Raw genomic sequence first — 15,739 nt, 5'->3', positions numbered from 1 at the left:
GCTTCGATATTTGAGTTAGGATGGCTACGAGGCTCTCGACAACTACGCTAATGCCATGCTGGCGGGGCAAGTATCCTCTGACATCTCGAAGTCATGACTGCGGTCAGCCGGAAGAAGACCACACGGAGACTTCGTTCCGAACCAGGTTGGTCACTTCGATTTCCAAACGTTTTCTTTACGATTGTTTTGTTTTGATGTTTTGACGTTTATCCGTCAGCCCAAGATAACATTTGAAGGGTAGGAATACGCTAATTGATTAGCGATAATCCTAATCAACTAGTTGTAAATTCTAATTAACTAAACGATTATTATTAATTGATTAGGGCATGTGTCTCACCCCTCGGTATGTCCACATATCAACTCTTTACGTAGTCTACGCCATTCCGGTTATGTCTGTGACATAACTACTTTGACTTTTTTAAGGACTTTATTTGGGCTATTCTATAGAGCATTCTACGTGCGTATGTATTGCGTGTACGTACACGAAAAAGATTGAGGTTAAATTTTGTACCGGCCAGCAAAGCAAATGGTGTGCTAGTGTGCGTGAGAGCGGGCTTAGATAACTCTATTGCTGTTTTACTGAAAAAAGTAAAAGTTCCGTGTTCGAACCGGTTGTTGCGTTTGAAACGGAATTTGTGTACGATTCTAATTAGATTCCGTTTCAGAATTTGGATGGATTTGACTGGGTTATCACGATGTTATTGTATTTCCCACAATTACGAATCACCTCGTTTTAACTGAAAATTTCACACAAAAAAACTATTCACATAACCATACACTGAGCAAAACTCACACAGCGCATCGAAGTGTTTCGCACATGATCTGACCCTGCAGTACAGAGCACTAATATATCATCGCAAAACACTCGAAATTGCGGTGATTGGCCCTGAAATAATTTCAATAGCCAAACACTTAAATTTTAAATGGTGTTGAAAAATAATAGTACGTACAAGCGATGAATCTATGACATTTCCCCGAAACCCACATTCCCGAAGAGACATTTCCCCGAATGCCACATCTCCGAAAAGACACTTTCCCGAAATGTCATTTACCCGAAAATCATTTCCCCGAACGATCCATTTCTCCGAACGGCTACATCCCCGAATGGCGACTTCCCCTAAAAACCATTTTCCCGAATGGCCACTTCCCCTAATTTTCCACATCCCTGAAAATCATTTTCCCGAATGACCATAATCCCGAACGGCCATTTCCCCGAACGCCACTTCCCCGCGCGCGGTTCTGGGCAACGGCCATACCCGCCTGACCGGGTTCGGGGAAGTAGCGATCAATAAAGTATCATGTCCACAATAGAGCTTTATGACGTTTCGCGTACGCACACTAGTGCACCATTTGATTTTGATGGCAGACAAAATTTAACCTTACTTAATTTTTGTGTACGTACACGCAATACAAACGAACGTTGATTACTCTATTGAACGTTCAAAAAATTCCGAGTTTCACTTGAATTTTGAATATTCAAATTGATGTAAGTGCGACAACTGGCCAAAGGAATTTCAGGTCAGAACGTGTTTGACACACGTTCAGGCCCGACTACCGCAAAAATTTGTAATTGTTACTCTGGACCTTGGCAACCAAAATCAGCTGTCGAGCTTAAGTATAGCCCCTAAACTACTTTAAAGTGATTTATTTATTTTAAATCTAAAATGGCGGTGATGAAATATTCAAAAAATGCTTTTTGTAATTCAACAATTAACTATTTAGATTTGATTAAAAGTGTTGGTCGCAGAACTCGAATTGGACGTAAAAAAATAAAAAATAATTGTTCAAAGCCTTCATCTAGCCAAAATTGATAAAGACAAATTAGTTCAGTTAAACAAAATCTAAAACAAACTGAATCCTGCGCATCGAGTCGTCGCATGAAGCTATCGTTGCTGTTCTATCCTTACCGTTTGGAAAATTGTCCTTTGCTGAAAATGGCCGCTACAAAAAAAATCTTTTTTTATGGAGCGTGGATGATCTCAATACCCCGCACTCTTGAAGTGTCCGCGTGGTTTATTAATGGCCTTCTACGGTAATTTGTTTTTTTTAATCTTACAAAACAGGTAGGAGAATTTAATATTAACGTCATACTTTTATAAAAAAATCCCTAAATAACAATTTAGTTTATATGTACGTCATCATTCGGAAAAATTGATATTTTGGTGAAGTAACCATTCGGGCATATGTAAATTCGGGAAAACGGCAGTTCGGTAAAATGGCCATTCAGGTAAATGACATTCGGGGATATGGAATTTTCGGGAAAATGATTTTCGGGGATGTGGAATTTTCGGGAAAATGATTTTCGGGGATGTGGAATTTTCGGGAAAATGATTTTCGGGGAAGTGGCACTTTCGGGGAAATGATTTTCGGGGATGTGGAATTTTCGGGGAAATGATTTTCGGGGATATGGGATTCGGGAAAGTGGGATTCGGGGATAAGGGATAAAACCACAAGCGATAAACAGGTTCTCGCTTGCTAGTCGTGCACGCTACCACTGCACCGGCCGGCCAGTTGGAATAGGGAGAGTTTTTTGTGCTATTGGTTCTAGCCTCGCTTCTAGCCAACTTCTAGCCATCGATAAAAGTCGCGCTAAAATAAATCAGTGAAACACATTAAATTCAAGTGGAAAATCACGTTGACTTTGATTAGTGCTTGTTTTGTGTAGGTCTTAAGATCAATTTCAAGTGTTTTCCATATCACTTTGAATAGTTCAAAACAGTGGGACAAATTCATGAGCAAAACACTTGAAAAGCTTGAGCCACCCGAATGACAATAACGTGTCAAAAAATACCAAAAAGTTAATCGCCCAAACACTTGCATTTGATAGTGATTTGGATTGATGTTGAAACACAAACCAATTAGATCCATGATGTGGCTTCATTCAATAATTCATGTGTTTGAGCACTTGAATAATAAGGGTGGCGTATTTTCAGTGTAGTGAACATTAAAATTAATTTTATTTATCGGCTCATACAGAGCGACGGCGCTTAGTCGCTCTAAGCTGACTTTATTTCAATCATGGTCAATCATGGCTGGTTTTTTGTTTATTTCGCTCACTCTGAGCATATTTGTGAGTTACTGCCGCCGATGATCAGAGTAGGCCAAGCAATTCATGAAGAATATGAAACGTTGTGTTAAGCGATCGCACAAATCACTTGATGCTTGGTATCTCACGATTGGTTCCTCGCTTTGGCGGGCACTGGCTGAGTTGTTGTTTTTGGTATTTCATGTACAGTCATTGTAACGACAGACTAGCTGGTACTTTGTGCGAAATAGAGTTTTTGGGGAAAAGGGTTTTAATTATGAGCAACAGGAGCTAATTTGCACGGCTAGCTACTTCTCAGAGCAATTTTTGGGGAACGGACGATAATTTGGCACTTACCCGATCATTATCAACCTCACAATCGTCTTCTTTCTCGTGTGTGGCAAATAGAAAAGGCAAAATTAACGACCACACACGCACGGTTTATTCAAACGCACTTTACTATACGTTTAAGCAGAAATTTTAGTGATTTAACGACGGTTTTGCACTTAAAACTAAAACTAATCTAAATTAAAGATTCAAAAAAGAGAATTTAACACGTTTGGGATGGGTTTTAGGGGTTTATTTTAGCTGGAACAAAACGGAGCGCGAACAATCCCACGATGGTATGCACGTTGGGGCCGTCCCGCGGTTGGGGCCCTTCTGCAGGTCGCGATACACGAACGGATAGCTGAAGGCCGGGATGAGGGTATTGTAGAGAGAGCAAGCAAGTCAAGGGGGAACAGACATACCTCGATCAGCGACTCGTCCGTCGCAAGATGGCGGATAACGGCGGCGTCCACGCCTGCCGGGCCTGGGTTTTTCGTCAACGACCGTGACTAAGGTCGGCGGGGCATTCTCACTAGTGAGAACAAGGGTTTTCAGGATTGTGGGACCATATGTTGACTTATTTTAAATCAGGCATACGCGTTGGAATCGGCCCTCTAGCTCTCACCAGGTGATCTTCCGGATCGAAACGCGCGCTTTATGTGTACTCGGACACTCCCCGCTGACCTTCCCAACACACTATCCACTCGGGTGGATTTCGTGAATACCGTTCAACTTAACGCCTGATTTTAACTTTTTGTTAATTCAACTCGCACATGAGCAGTTCTTTACGGAATCGGTCTTTTTTCTTTAATTTTAATTTTTGTATTTTTTAATCCGGCTGAAACTTTTTTGGTGCCTTCGGAATGCCCAAAGAAGCCATTTTGCATCATTAGTTTGTCCATATAATTTTCCATACAAATTTGGCAGCTATCCATACAAAAATGATGTATGAAAATTCAAAAATCTGTATCTTTTGAAGGAATTTTTTGATCGATTTGGTGTCTTCGGCAAAGTTGTAGGTATGGATACGGACTACACTGGAAAAAATAATACACGGTAAAAAAAATTTGGTGATTTTTTTATTTAACTTTTATAGCCCGCCAGCCTATCGAACTCCCCTATGGTTAAGTGAGATGGCTTAAGCGCCACTCCCGAAGGAGACCATCCACCTGTTTGTCGGTTTGCCCAGCCGTAGAGACCTCTCGAGGGGGGTTCAGTAATCCCGTTTCGGGACAGGGAGTTCTGTGGGGGTGTAAAACGCGTCGGAGGTACTCCGACTAGCGTACCAAGCCACTACCCAGGAAGGGTAGCTGAAAAAGAAACCGGAAACGGACTGGAGACCTCAGGGCGTGATTCATCACCTGCGGCCTTCAACAGTCCACCTGAAACAGTGCAACAGAAAAATAGCCAGTGGTCCTAGGGTTTCGGAGCCCTGACTCCAGTAGAAAAATAAAGTAAAATAGAATAAGGAAAGAATATCTACATTTATTTAATCGATCGCGACCAACATGAGTCGACTCTCTCGGTCACCCTAGCATAAGTGTTTTTATAGCTACTGTGTGTCTAGGTTAAGTGCAGCAGGAAAAACATTTGTAGTGTTTGGTGTTCGTTTATTTACAGTGAGTCATTCATGTTTTCGTACGTACGTTTGTGTTTGCCGGCGATCCTCCCCTCTTCCTTTCCCTGAGATTCTGTTACTTCATCCAAAATCTACCGTGTGTTTGTCTTCCTTTTTCTTTCTTCTTCTTCCGGTTTAGGTGTGTGTGCTATGTGCGTTTTATGTATTCATTTTTTGACGTGTCGGAACAATCTCGACGCGCAGCGCCGCGCTACTTAGTTGGTAAGGTTGGTAGCGGGCGAAAAGGTGTGGGCCATGGTCTTACCACTAGTGCATGCTTTACTCACAGTTTGCTTGGCGTTCGCGGTCGACGATCACGTGGTCGTCTCGATACCTGTACTGCTGCTGCTGCTGGTTTCGAAGAAACTCTGAACGATCGGTTGGTGTTCGCTGCGGACGGCGTCTACGACGTCATCACTTGCTGCTGCTGCTGTTGCTGTTCTCCGGTTAACACCGGACGGGGCTCGAGCACGTGGTTGGTCGCACCTGCGAGGGAACCTCGACGACCTACTTTTGAAGATCTGCTGCTGCTGCTCGGCTGGAACGCTGGTTAGCTGATTGTTGGTTGCCGGTTCGCGTGTCCGCCTTCGAAGCCGGACTTCTCTCCCTCTTCACTCACTCACGTGGTTTCCTAACCTTCCAGGTTAGGTTGATGGCAGTTGGCGATCGCGATGGCGGATGTTGATCGCGATGGCGGTTATTTCAAGGACGCTGCGGTGACGGTTGCTGCTGTCCTGTTACGGCGTGGCCGTACAGTTCCGCTGCCTAGCGCAGTTTGGCGAGCGCTGGCCTTCGGCGGCGTGGGCGTTGCGGCCGGATCGAAGCGGTAGCAGGTCCCCGGTAGTTCGGGCCGTCTGTGACGAGCGTGGCGGTGGATGCAGAGCTGGTCACGGGATAGATGTTAGGCTTCGCCCTGGGCAGGTGACCACGAGGTGGCCAACGACAGCACTTACCAGGATTTCTGGAACGCACATGCACGGCAGAATTTCACACATGCACACGACACGGCACTAGTTCGAACTACTAAATCTCGCTAAACTAGCTAACCAGGGAAAGGACAGAGAAACACATTACACTATAGATAACCTAAAAAGACAAACTCATGGAAACTAGAAAACCTACAATTTAATCACGAGACGCGCACAATCGAGGGCCACTGGTGCCTCTTCCGCGGAACTGATAAAAGTGAACCGTTGGGCGCGTCATCAGAACGCCGAGACTTATGAGAGGCTTCAGTTCCAAATTCCGTTCCCTCTCACGGTTACCAACCCTGGACAATAGCTTGTCATTCCCCTAGACCGCTTTATCACCTCCACGATCTCATCACCTCCGAACCGCGAAAACGCGAAACTCTTCGCGAGATTCGTGCGGCTGGCTCTCCCCGATCTCCTGTGCTGGCTCACCTCAAGAGCAGAGTTTAAACCACTCGGCCATCTGGTTGAACGGAAAGCTTTTGGGATAACTGGCGCAAAAGGTACTCGGCATTTGAGTGACCAAAGGAATGAGCAAAGGTCACTCAGCAAGAAAGCTCTACACTGCGGCGTGTACGTTTAATACAGTTTAGGTATTTCTACTTCCCAATTATACCGACTGTACTTTTACTCCATATGTACTCGTTACACTTTTTATCACTAAAACTTGATTTGCAAAAAAAACACTATTTTTAATTTATTTTTATTTTTTTTTTTGATATGTTTTAGAGTACATAATTGCCAACTTTTCAGAAATTTCCAGGTTGTGCAAAAAATCATTGACCGAAATGAATCATTACTGATTTTAAAAAAAATCGAAATTTTGGTCGCAAAAATTTTTTAACTTCATTTTTCGATGTAAAATTGAATTTTCAATCAATAAGTACTTTAGTGAAATTTTCATAAAGTGCACCGTTTTCAAGTTATAGCCATTTTTATTTAACTTTTTTCAAAACAGTCAAAGTTTTTCATTTTTTTAAATTAGTGCCCATATTTGCCCACTTTTGAAAAAAATATTTTTGAACAGCTGAGAAAATTCTCTATATTTTGCTCTTTCGGACTTTGTTGATACGACCTTTAGTTGCTGAGATATTGCCATGCAAAGGTTTAAAAACAGGAAAATTGATGTTTTCTAAGTCTCACCCAAACAGCCCACCATATTTCAATGACGATATCTCAGCAACTAATGGTCCAATTTTCAATGTTGAAATATGAAACATGTATGAACCGATCCTTTGCATTGCAATATCTCAGCAACTAAAGGTCGTATCAACAAAGTCAGATGAAGCAAAATATAGAGAATTTTCTCAGCTATTCAAATTTTTTTTTCAAAAGTGGGCAAACATGTGCACTTATTTAAAAAAATGAAAAACTGCGACTTTTTTCTAAAAAGTCACTTAAATATGGATTTAACTTGAAAACGGTGCACTTTATCAAAATTTCACTAAAGTACTTGCAAATTTGGTTTTACATCGAAAAATGAAGTTGAAAAATTTTTGCGACCGAAATTTCGATTTTTTTTAAAAATCAGTATTGATTAAAAATTATAACTCGGTCAATGATTTTTTGCACAACCTGGAAATTTCTGAAAAGTTGGCATTTTATGTCCTCTAAAACATATCAAAAAATTAAAAAAATTAAAAAAAGTGTTTTTTTGCAAATCAAGTTTTAGTGATAAAAAGTTAAATAAAAAAAATCACCAAATTTTTTTTACCGTGTATTTTTTTCCAGTGTAGTCCGTATCCATACCTACAACTTTGCTGAAGACACCAAATCGATCAAAAAATTTCTTCAAAAGATACATATTTTTGAATTTTCATACATCATTTTTGTATGGACAGCTGCCAAATTTGTATGGAAAATTATATGGACAAACTAATGATGTAAAATGGCTTCTTTGGGCATACCGAAGGCACCAAAAAAGTTTCAGCCGGATTAAAAAATACAAAAAAAAATCGAATGACCGAAATCTCAGAGAATTGCTTACATGCGGTTAATTAACTCGTTCGAGGAACCACAATCTAGATCGTACTAGTGTCGGCTATTAGATAGCATAAGAGGACAAGTCTAGGGCTTCGGGGCCCTTTTATATCCTCCGCTCTCCGAGGTAGTCTGTCCCAGCGGGTCCACTTCTCTCTCTCCCATAGATTCTGCTGGTCATCTTATGCGTTGCGAAACGCAAAGTTTGAATTTCCCAATCTCGCCATACTGGAACGCCGCAACTACCTAACTCCCTACACCTAGTGGTTGTGCATGAGAGCGGCGCGTCTTTGTTAGTAATCCTAACCATTAGCTAAGAGGCCTTAATTCTAATGTTAGTTTAATACATGATTTTTTAATCGAATCATGATTTACCAACCAATTAGTGATTATTGGTAACAATGAACTGCCCTTTTAAATCTAAGATCTGTTGCTCAACTCACTCTCATGCATTGAAAATGAACCTTCATTATAGTGAAGTGGGCTGCGATTTCGGTACGCAAGCAAATCAAATTTTATAGCGAAAAGAGATGTAATCTAGGATGTAATGTACATAGTCTATAAAAAAAAAAACAAAATATTTCATAGTTGGGCCGATAATGATCGAATTGGAACCCATCGGTTACATCATCCCTCATATTCGGTACAGTTTACAGATCGGCCAATGTTCAAAAAATCATAGAAAATCAATAATTGAACTTATTGATTCGCTTTTACCTTCATTTGAAAGCTCATCTTGCGATCTTTCGAATGCTGTATCGAACAACTGCAAATTTTAACTTTTATAACAAGTTTTTAAAAAAAACTTTGACCTTTGAAATCCACAAATTTGGAAAACTTTTTTCTTATGGATGTAAACAAACATTGGTTCTCTCCATGAGTACATTTTTTTACAAAATAATGACTTCACGCACTGAAACCAACGAATCTCAAGCTTAGTTATGTTTTATGAATGGTCTGATAACTTTCTTTTTGTGAAAATATTAGTAAAATTCAGGTGTTCCACAATTGTGGGAGGCACAATAACATCCCAAAATTATGGAACATCAGATCCCGTTTGACAGCTCAACGTGGTGGACACGTTTTTCCTCTGTTGTTGCTGCGCGAAAAGTGCTTGTGGATGGAGGCTGAAGATTTCTCCGACGACGAGTTTCTTCCCGATGTCGGAACGCGGAAGCGGAAGAAGACGTCGCCGACGTCGTAAATGGCAACGAGGAACAGCTCCTCAACAACAACAAGTTCAGCCCGCTGGTGGAGAACAACAACAACAACAATAACAAAGGTAACCCAGCCGGGAAAGGAAACGTCCCACCGGTTCCAGTGGCCAAGAAACCACCTCCTCTGGTGGTAAAGAATATGAGCTTCGGCAAGCTGAGGAGTGTAATGTTGTCGTGCACAACCAAGCCAAGTTACAAGCTGACTCCGTTTGGGATCAAATTGCTGTGTATCTCCGAGTACCGTTTCTATACCCACGAGAAACGAAGCGAGCGGCAACTCCGCGTCATCATCAGGGGACTTCCACCGGCTTCACCTGAATTCGTCAAGAAGAAACTCAAGGAATCGCACAACCTGGATGCTGTGGAGGTGCATACCATCAAGAGAAAAGGAGAGTTCGCCTCATCGACGGAAACCCCGTACATTGTTACGTTCCCCAAGGGGTACACCAACCTCAAGAAGCTGAGTGAAATCAAGCTCTTGCAAGCATTTCGCATCCGGTGGGAGGCCTACCGAAACAAGCGGCCGAACGTGACTCAGTGCAGGAACTGCTTGCTGCTGGGTCATGGGACCATGAACTGCCACCTCAAGGGGAGGTGCAACAACTGTGGGGGTCCCCACAAAACGGACGAGTGCAAAGTCCAAGAAGCAAAGCCGAAGCGGCGTGCTAACTGCTCTGGAGCCCACGAAGCCACGGACCGCAGCTGCCCCAAGCGTGCGGACTTCATCCAGAGGCGCCAGCAGGCGTCGAAACCGAAACCGCCGGCAAGGAAGGCCGGCAGAAAGGCGCTGCCGGGTGCAGTTCCGGACGGAAAAACGAAGGATCGCCCTCGACCCGCAGGAAGCCGCCAAGGTGGCTCCCGAGGCGATGGAGCCATGGAGGAGGAAGCCAGGGAGGTGCTCTACAGTTCGGCTGAGTTGTGGGGCATTTTCTCCGAGTACATCGGAAAGTTCAAGAGCTGCAAGACCCGCTTGGACCAAGTAACGCTCGTCAGTTACATGATCTCCAAGTTCGGGTTATAAGGAGTTATTTTTGTTGTTTTTATATATTTGTTTTTAAACCGATCCTCGGTCCTAACCTGGTCGCAGTACCAAAAGGACCTAATAAAAATAATTTCTGAATAAAAAAAATATGGAACATGCAATTTGAAGGCAGTGTTTTGCTGCTCTTTTTTTTCTTCATAACTTATTCTTATTAGGTCCTTTTAGGTGCTGTGACCAGGTTAGGACCGAGGATCAATAGTACAAAAATAATAAATAATAAAATAAAAAACCGAAATTGAATAAAATGATTATTTTCTCGTGCCATGTGTCAGCAAGTGTGCGACCACGTCAATCTGTTCCTCGGGTGTCTTGCACTGGCTCAAGCGAGCTCTGTATTCTCGGTAAATGGTCCACAGCTCCGACTCGCTGTACAGTTTCCATTCACCTTGTTGCTCCTTCGGAGTTGCACCGGCGCCGGCGCTAGTATTTTCTCGACTTCTTCCTGCGTCGAACTTTGACCACGGGACGAAATTCGCCCCCGTCCTCTCCTCCTCCTTCGGAGTCTTCCACCTCCATGCCCGTCGCCGCCTGCGTTTTGGGTTGGAACCCGTCCGGTTTCTCCCACACACTTTTCTTCAAGGCCGCGTTCCAGTAGAACGGCCTTCCATCCTCAGCCCTATGCTCCGTCCACTCACTCTCCGCCGTCGCGGCCGCCGCCATGGCCGTCGGCGAAAGTTGAAAAAAAAAACACCGTCAAAAACGCGCTCAAAGGACACACGTCTGCTCTGGGCAAGCTGTCAAACTGGAATGTTTTGCTGCTCTGAATTAGAGGGTGACGATTCTCGAGATTTTCAATTTCCCGGGAATCGAGAGTTGAATTTGGCCATTTCCCGGGAATTCCCGGGACCCGGGATTTTTTTGACTATGCCAATAGTGCCAATAATTTTAAAATGAAAGGTCATACATTTGTTTCTTTTCAATAAATTCAGTTACAATTAATTCACACTTATTCATTTAAATGTTAATTTAAGAAGAGCAGTTCTCTACGGAATCGGTCTTTTTTCTTTAATTTTAATTTTTGTATTTTTTAATCCGGCTGAAACTTTTTTGGTGCCTTCGGTATGCCCAAAGAAGCCATTTTGCATCATTAGTTTGTCCATATAATTTTCCATACAAATTTGGCAGCTGTCCATACAAAAATGATATGTGAAAATTCAAAAATCTGTATCTTTTGAAGGAATTTTTTGATCGATTTGGTGTCTTCGGCAAAGTTGTAGGTATGAATATGGACTACACTGAAAAAAATTGATACACGGTAAAAAAAAATTTGGTGATTTTTAATTTAACTTTTTGTCACTAAAACTTGATTTGCAAAAAAACACTATTTTAATTTTTTCATTTTTGATATGTTTTAGAGGACATAAAATGCCAACTTTTCAGAAATTTCAGAATGGGCAAAAATCTTTGACCGAGTTATGATTTTTGAATCAATACAGATTTTTAAAAAATCGAAATATTGGTCGCAAAATTTTCAACTTCATTTTCGATGTAAAATCGAATTTGCAATCAAAAAGTACTTTAGTGAAATTTTGATAAAGTGTACCGTTTTAAGTTATAGCCATTTTTAAGTAACTTTTTTGAAAATAGTCGCAGTTTTTCATTTTTTAAAAATAGTGCCCATGTTTGCCCACTTTTGGAAAAAATATTTTTGGAAAGTTGAGAAAATTCTCTATATTTTGCTTTTTCGGACTTTGTTGATACGACCCTTAGTTGCTGAGATATTGCCATGCAAATGTTAAAAAACAGGAAAATTGATGTTTTCTAAGTCTCACCCAAACAACCCACCATTTTCTAATGTCGATATCTCAGAAACTATAGGTCCGATTTTCAATGTTAATATATGAAACATTCGTGAAATTTTCCGATCTTTTCGAAAAAAATACTTTCAAAAATTTTAAATCAAGTCTAACATTTCAAATGGGCGTAATATTGAATGTTTGGCCTGTTTGAAATGTTAGTCTTGATTTTGAATTTTTGAAAGTATTTTTTCGAAAAGATCGGAAAATTTCACAAATGTTTCATATATTAACATTGTGAATCGGACCTATAGTTGCTGAGATATCGACATTAGAAAATAGTGGGTTGTTTGGGTGAGACAGAAAACATCAATTTTCATGTTTTTAACCTTTGCATGGCAATATCTCAGCAACTAAGGGTCGTATCAACAAAGTCCGAAGAAAAAATATAGAGAATTTTCTCAGCTTTTCAAAATATTTTTTCAATAGTGGGCAAACATGGGCACTATTTTAAAAATGAAAACTGCGACTATTTTCAAAAAGTTACCTAAAAAGGTTATAACTTGAAAATGGTGCACTTTTCAAAATTCACTAAAGTACTTTTGATTGCAAATTGATTTTACATCGGAAAATAAAGTTGAAAAATTTTTGCGACCAATATTTCGATTTTTGAAAAATCTGTATTGATTCAAAATCATAACTCGGTCAAAGATTTTGCCCATTCTGAAATTTCTGAAAAGTTGGCATTTTATGTCCTCTAAAACATATCAAAAATGAAAAAATTAAAAATAGTGTTTTTGCAAATCAAGTTTTAGTGACAAAAGTTAAATTAAAATCACCAAATTTTTTTATCGTGTATCAATTTTTTCAGTGTAGTCCATATTCATACCTACAACTTTGCCGAAGACACCAAATCGATCAAAAATTCCTTCAAAAGATACAGATTTTGAATTTTCACATATCATTTTGTATGGACAGCTGCCAAATTTGTATGGAAAATTATATGGACAAACTAATGATGCAAAATGGCTTCTTTGGGCATACCGAAGGCACCAAAAAAGTTTCAGCCGGATTAAAAAATACAAAAAAAATCGAATGACCGAAATCTCAGAGAATTGCTCAGAAGCCTCATTATTTTAAGGAACTAGTTTAACCTTTAGAACTTTTCTTAGAATCTGTAAATACAAGATCGTTTTGCTGTGCCACAAGCTTGTTGCATGAACTTGTTATTAGATTTTCGTGAAGTTAAAAATAGCAAATATATAATTTCCCAGTATCGAGATTTTTGCAATTTTGCAAACTAAAAACAACTACTTGAACTTGTTTTTTTCTTTTTAAGGTAAACTTGAAATATTCATTGAAGAAATATATTTATCAGGAAATGCGAATGTTCACAAATATCGGACCTTAACAAAGATTAAGACAATCTTTACAGAATGCTAGAGTTTTTTCTTCTAATATATAATCTAATATTGAGGTTGATGAGAAACACAAAATGACTTAATGAGGATATGGAAATTGAACTTATGGAAAAGGTTGTTTCCTCTTCTTATCTAATCTAATCTAATCTAACACAGACGCAGCCAGTCCGATGAAAGCATGCTGGAAAGTCTTGTGATTAGATTACGCCCCAAGCACTTTTCTTGTCATTATTAATAATTGCAGTACATTCGAGAACACCCGAAAATGCATTGCAAAAATTAAAGCGGCCAGCCCTACTACGTTGTGTTTACCGCAGAGAGGATTCTGAGAACGGATCACATTTCACAGAATCTACATGGAAAAGGTTGTTTCCTCTTAGAAAAAAAAAAAAAAAAAAAAAAAAACAAATAAAAATAATTTAACAAAAAAACTTTATACAACAAAATTTCACTTCGTATAAATGAAACTTCAGATAATCGAATCTCGACAAAAAAAATTGTTTGCTGTTTTATTTTTGATTTTTGAGCTTTAAACTACTCTTAACTACTCTAAGATTACTAGGAAATTTTTAAATCCAAGATTCAAATTTGACTAAAGTGTTGTTGCAGAACTCGAAATTGATCTTGAAATAAGAAAAAAAAATTTTTTTTTGTTCGTGATTCGATTATCCGAAGTCCCATACAAACCTTCGGATAATCGAACTTCGGATAATCGAAACTTCGGATAATCGAGTCAGGACTGTATTTCATTTCTGGGATGTAACTGCTACTTTAAGGTAAATTTTGGGCTCCACATTTTTGTGGGCTTCTCTCAATTATAGTTATTGGAATTTTCGACAAGTTAAAATTTACACTTTCTATATAACATTTTATTCGAACTTGAACATTGAACATCCATTGTTCTAAACCGTTTCGAATTTTTAAATGTTTTTCCGATTAGTTTATAACATTTTGCTTCGATATTTATAAGTAGAAAATTTCCCGGGACTCTCGACCAAATTTCCCGGGAATCGAGAGGTCCAAAAATTGTCGATTTCCCGGGAATTTTTTCCCGGGAGTTCCCGCTCGTCACCCTCTACTCTGAATGAATCAGTCTTGAGATGCAGTTTTTTGCTTAAAAAGTACTACTTTTACTAGTGAAATAGCAAGAGAATGTGCAAATATTTAAAGGTTCTAAAAATAATATGGTCGACAGAAACGATGCATTTGGCATGCTATTGACAAATCATCACAAAAGTGTTCCGAATTTGTGGGTGTTCCGAATATGTGGGATGACTGTATTTCTGGAAGTTTAACCCTCTTCGATCTGAAAAATCGCAAAAAATCAATTTTTCAACCAATTTTTAATCTTTAAAATGCATTGGAAAGAAGAACTCTTGAAATTTTAGAAAATTTTAGGGTTGGAAGTTTTACTTGTTTTATGTCACTTTGCCATTGTTTTTAAAAATGTCTTTTTTTTCAGGGGTCAACTTTGGCTGTGTTTTTTACTATTATTTCCTATATTTTAAGTAAAAATAAGTATGCAGTAATTTTTGTAGTGTCCCAGACTATGCCTCTACGCATTTGTTTACAATATAAATCATAATGGTGTCATTCTATAGCAGAAAAAGTGAAAAACAAGTAAAAAATTGAAAAAGTGACTATAAAAACATGAAAAAATTAGATAGGCAAAATGTAATGATAGGAGGTGTTAGAATAGGCCAAATACTACCAAAAACAAACATAAACTAAACAAGATAAATGCAAATTAAAATACTAAAAATAAAACAAGAAAAACGTAAAACAAGAGAAGTGAAGTTTATCGTAGAACAAAAGTTGCTCAAAATGACCTCCTAAACACGGGAAAAATAAAAATCTTCGAAAAAAAATTTGGGCAGTAGAGGGTTTTAAACCTTCTAATTCGTTCGCTTTCCCTCGACTAATAGATTTCTGAAACCGATAATTTAACCGAGTAGGGTATTTTAACCATTAGTGGACCCCCTAGTAGAGCCGAAGCACAAATTTTCAATATTTTAAGCACTTTTTCATAACGCTTTGTACAAAACAATGAAAACTGAAGTCGTTTGAACAATTTCGACTGTTTGTTTCATCAGCTTATTTGTTTTTGAGCAGAAAAATAGCCATTTGAAAAAAAGTTTTTTTTTTGCCTGTTATGGACTCCCTTTTCCTATAGTGGACCCGGGTCCATAATTCGTAAGCAATCTGTTATTTTTATACCAAATTTAACTGATATTTGATGTTTTGATGCATGGTGTAGGCCTAATGATAGATATAATGAATAAAAGATGGATTTTGCTCACTTTTCATCATAAACAAATATGTTTTGTTAACTAATTTGGCTTTAAACAACATAAAAACCTAACAGACATTTAAACACATTTATTTCCGAAAATGATCAGAGA

The 15,739-nt window shown here is 39.2% G+C and overlaps 1 protein-coding gene and 1 long non-coding RNA gene across 15 annotated transcripts in view; both read right to left on the bottom strand.

Moving 5' to 3' along the window:
* Window positions 1-15,739, bottom strand: part of LOC6045498 (protein unc-79 homolog) — a 279,959-nt gene that overhangs the window by 174,475 nt on the left and 89,745 nt on the right. The window lies entirely within an intron of this gene.
* LOC119767027 lies at window positions 5,089-6,497 on the bottom strand. The gene is made up of 2 exons (XR_005277277.1): window positions 6,093-6,497; window positions 5,089-6,012 (listed from the first exon to the last, which is right to left on the bottom strand). It is a non-coding gene; the product is annotated as an uncharacterized LOC119767027 (long non-coding RNA).

The sequence above is a fragment of the Culex quinquefasciatus genome, chromosome 2 (genome assembly GCF_015732765.1).
Source record: "Culex quinquefasciatus strain JHB chromosome 2, VPISU_Cqui_1.0_pri_paternal, whole genome shotgun sequence".
NCBI classification, from domain to species: domain Eukaryota; kingdom Metazoa; phylum Arthropoda; class Insecta; order Diptera; family Culicidae; genus Culex; species Culex quinquefasciatus.
This window is presented reverse-complemented; position numbering and strand designations above follow the sequence as displayed.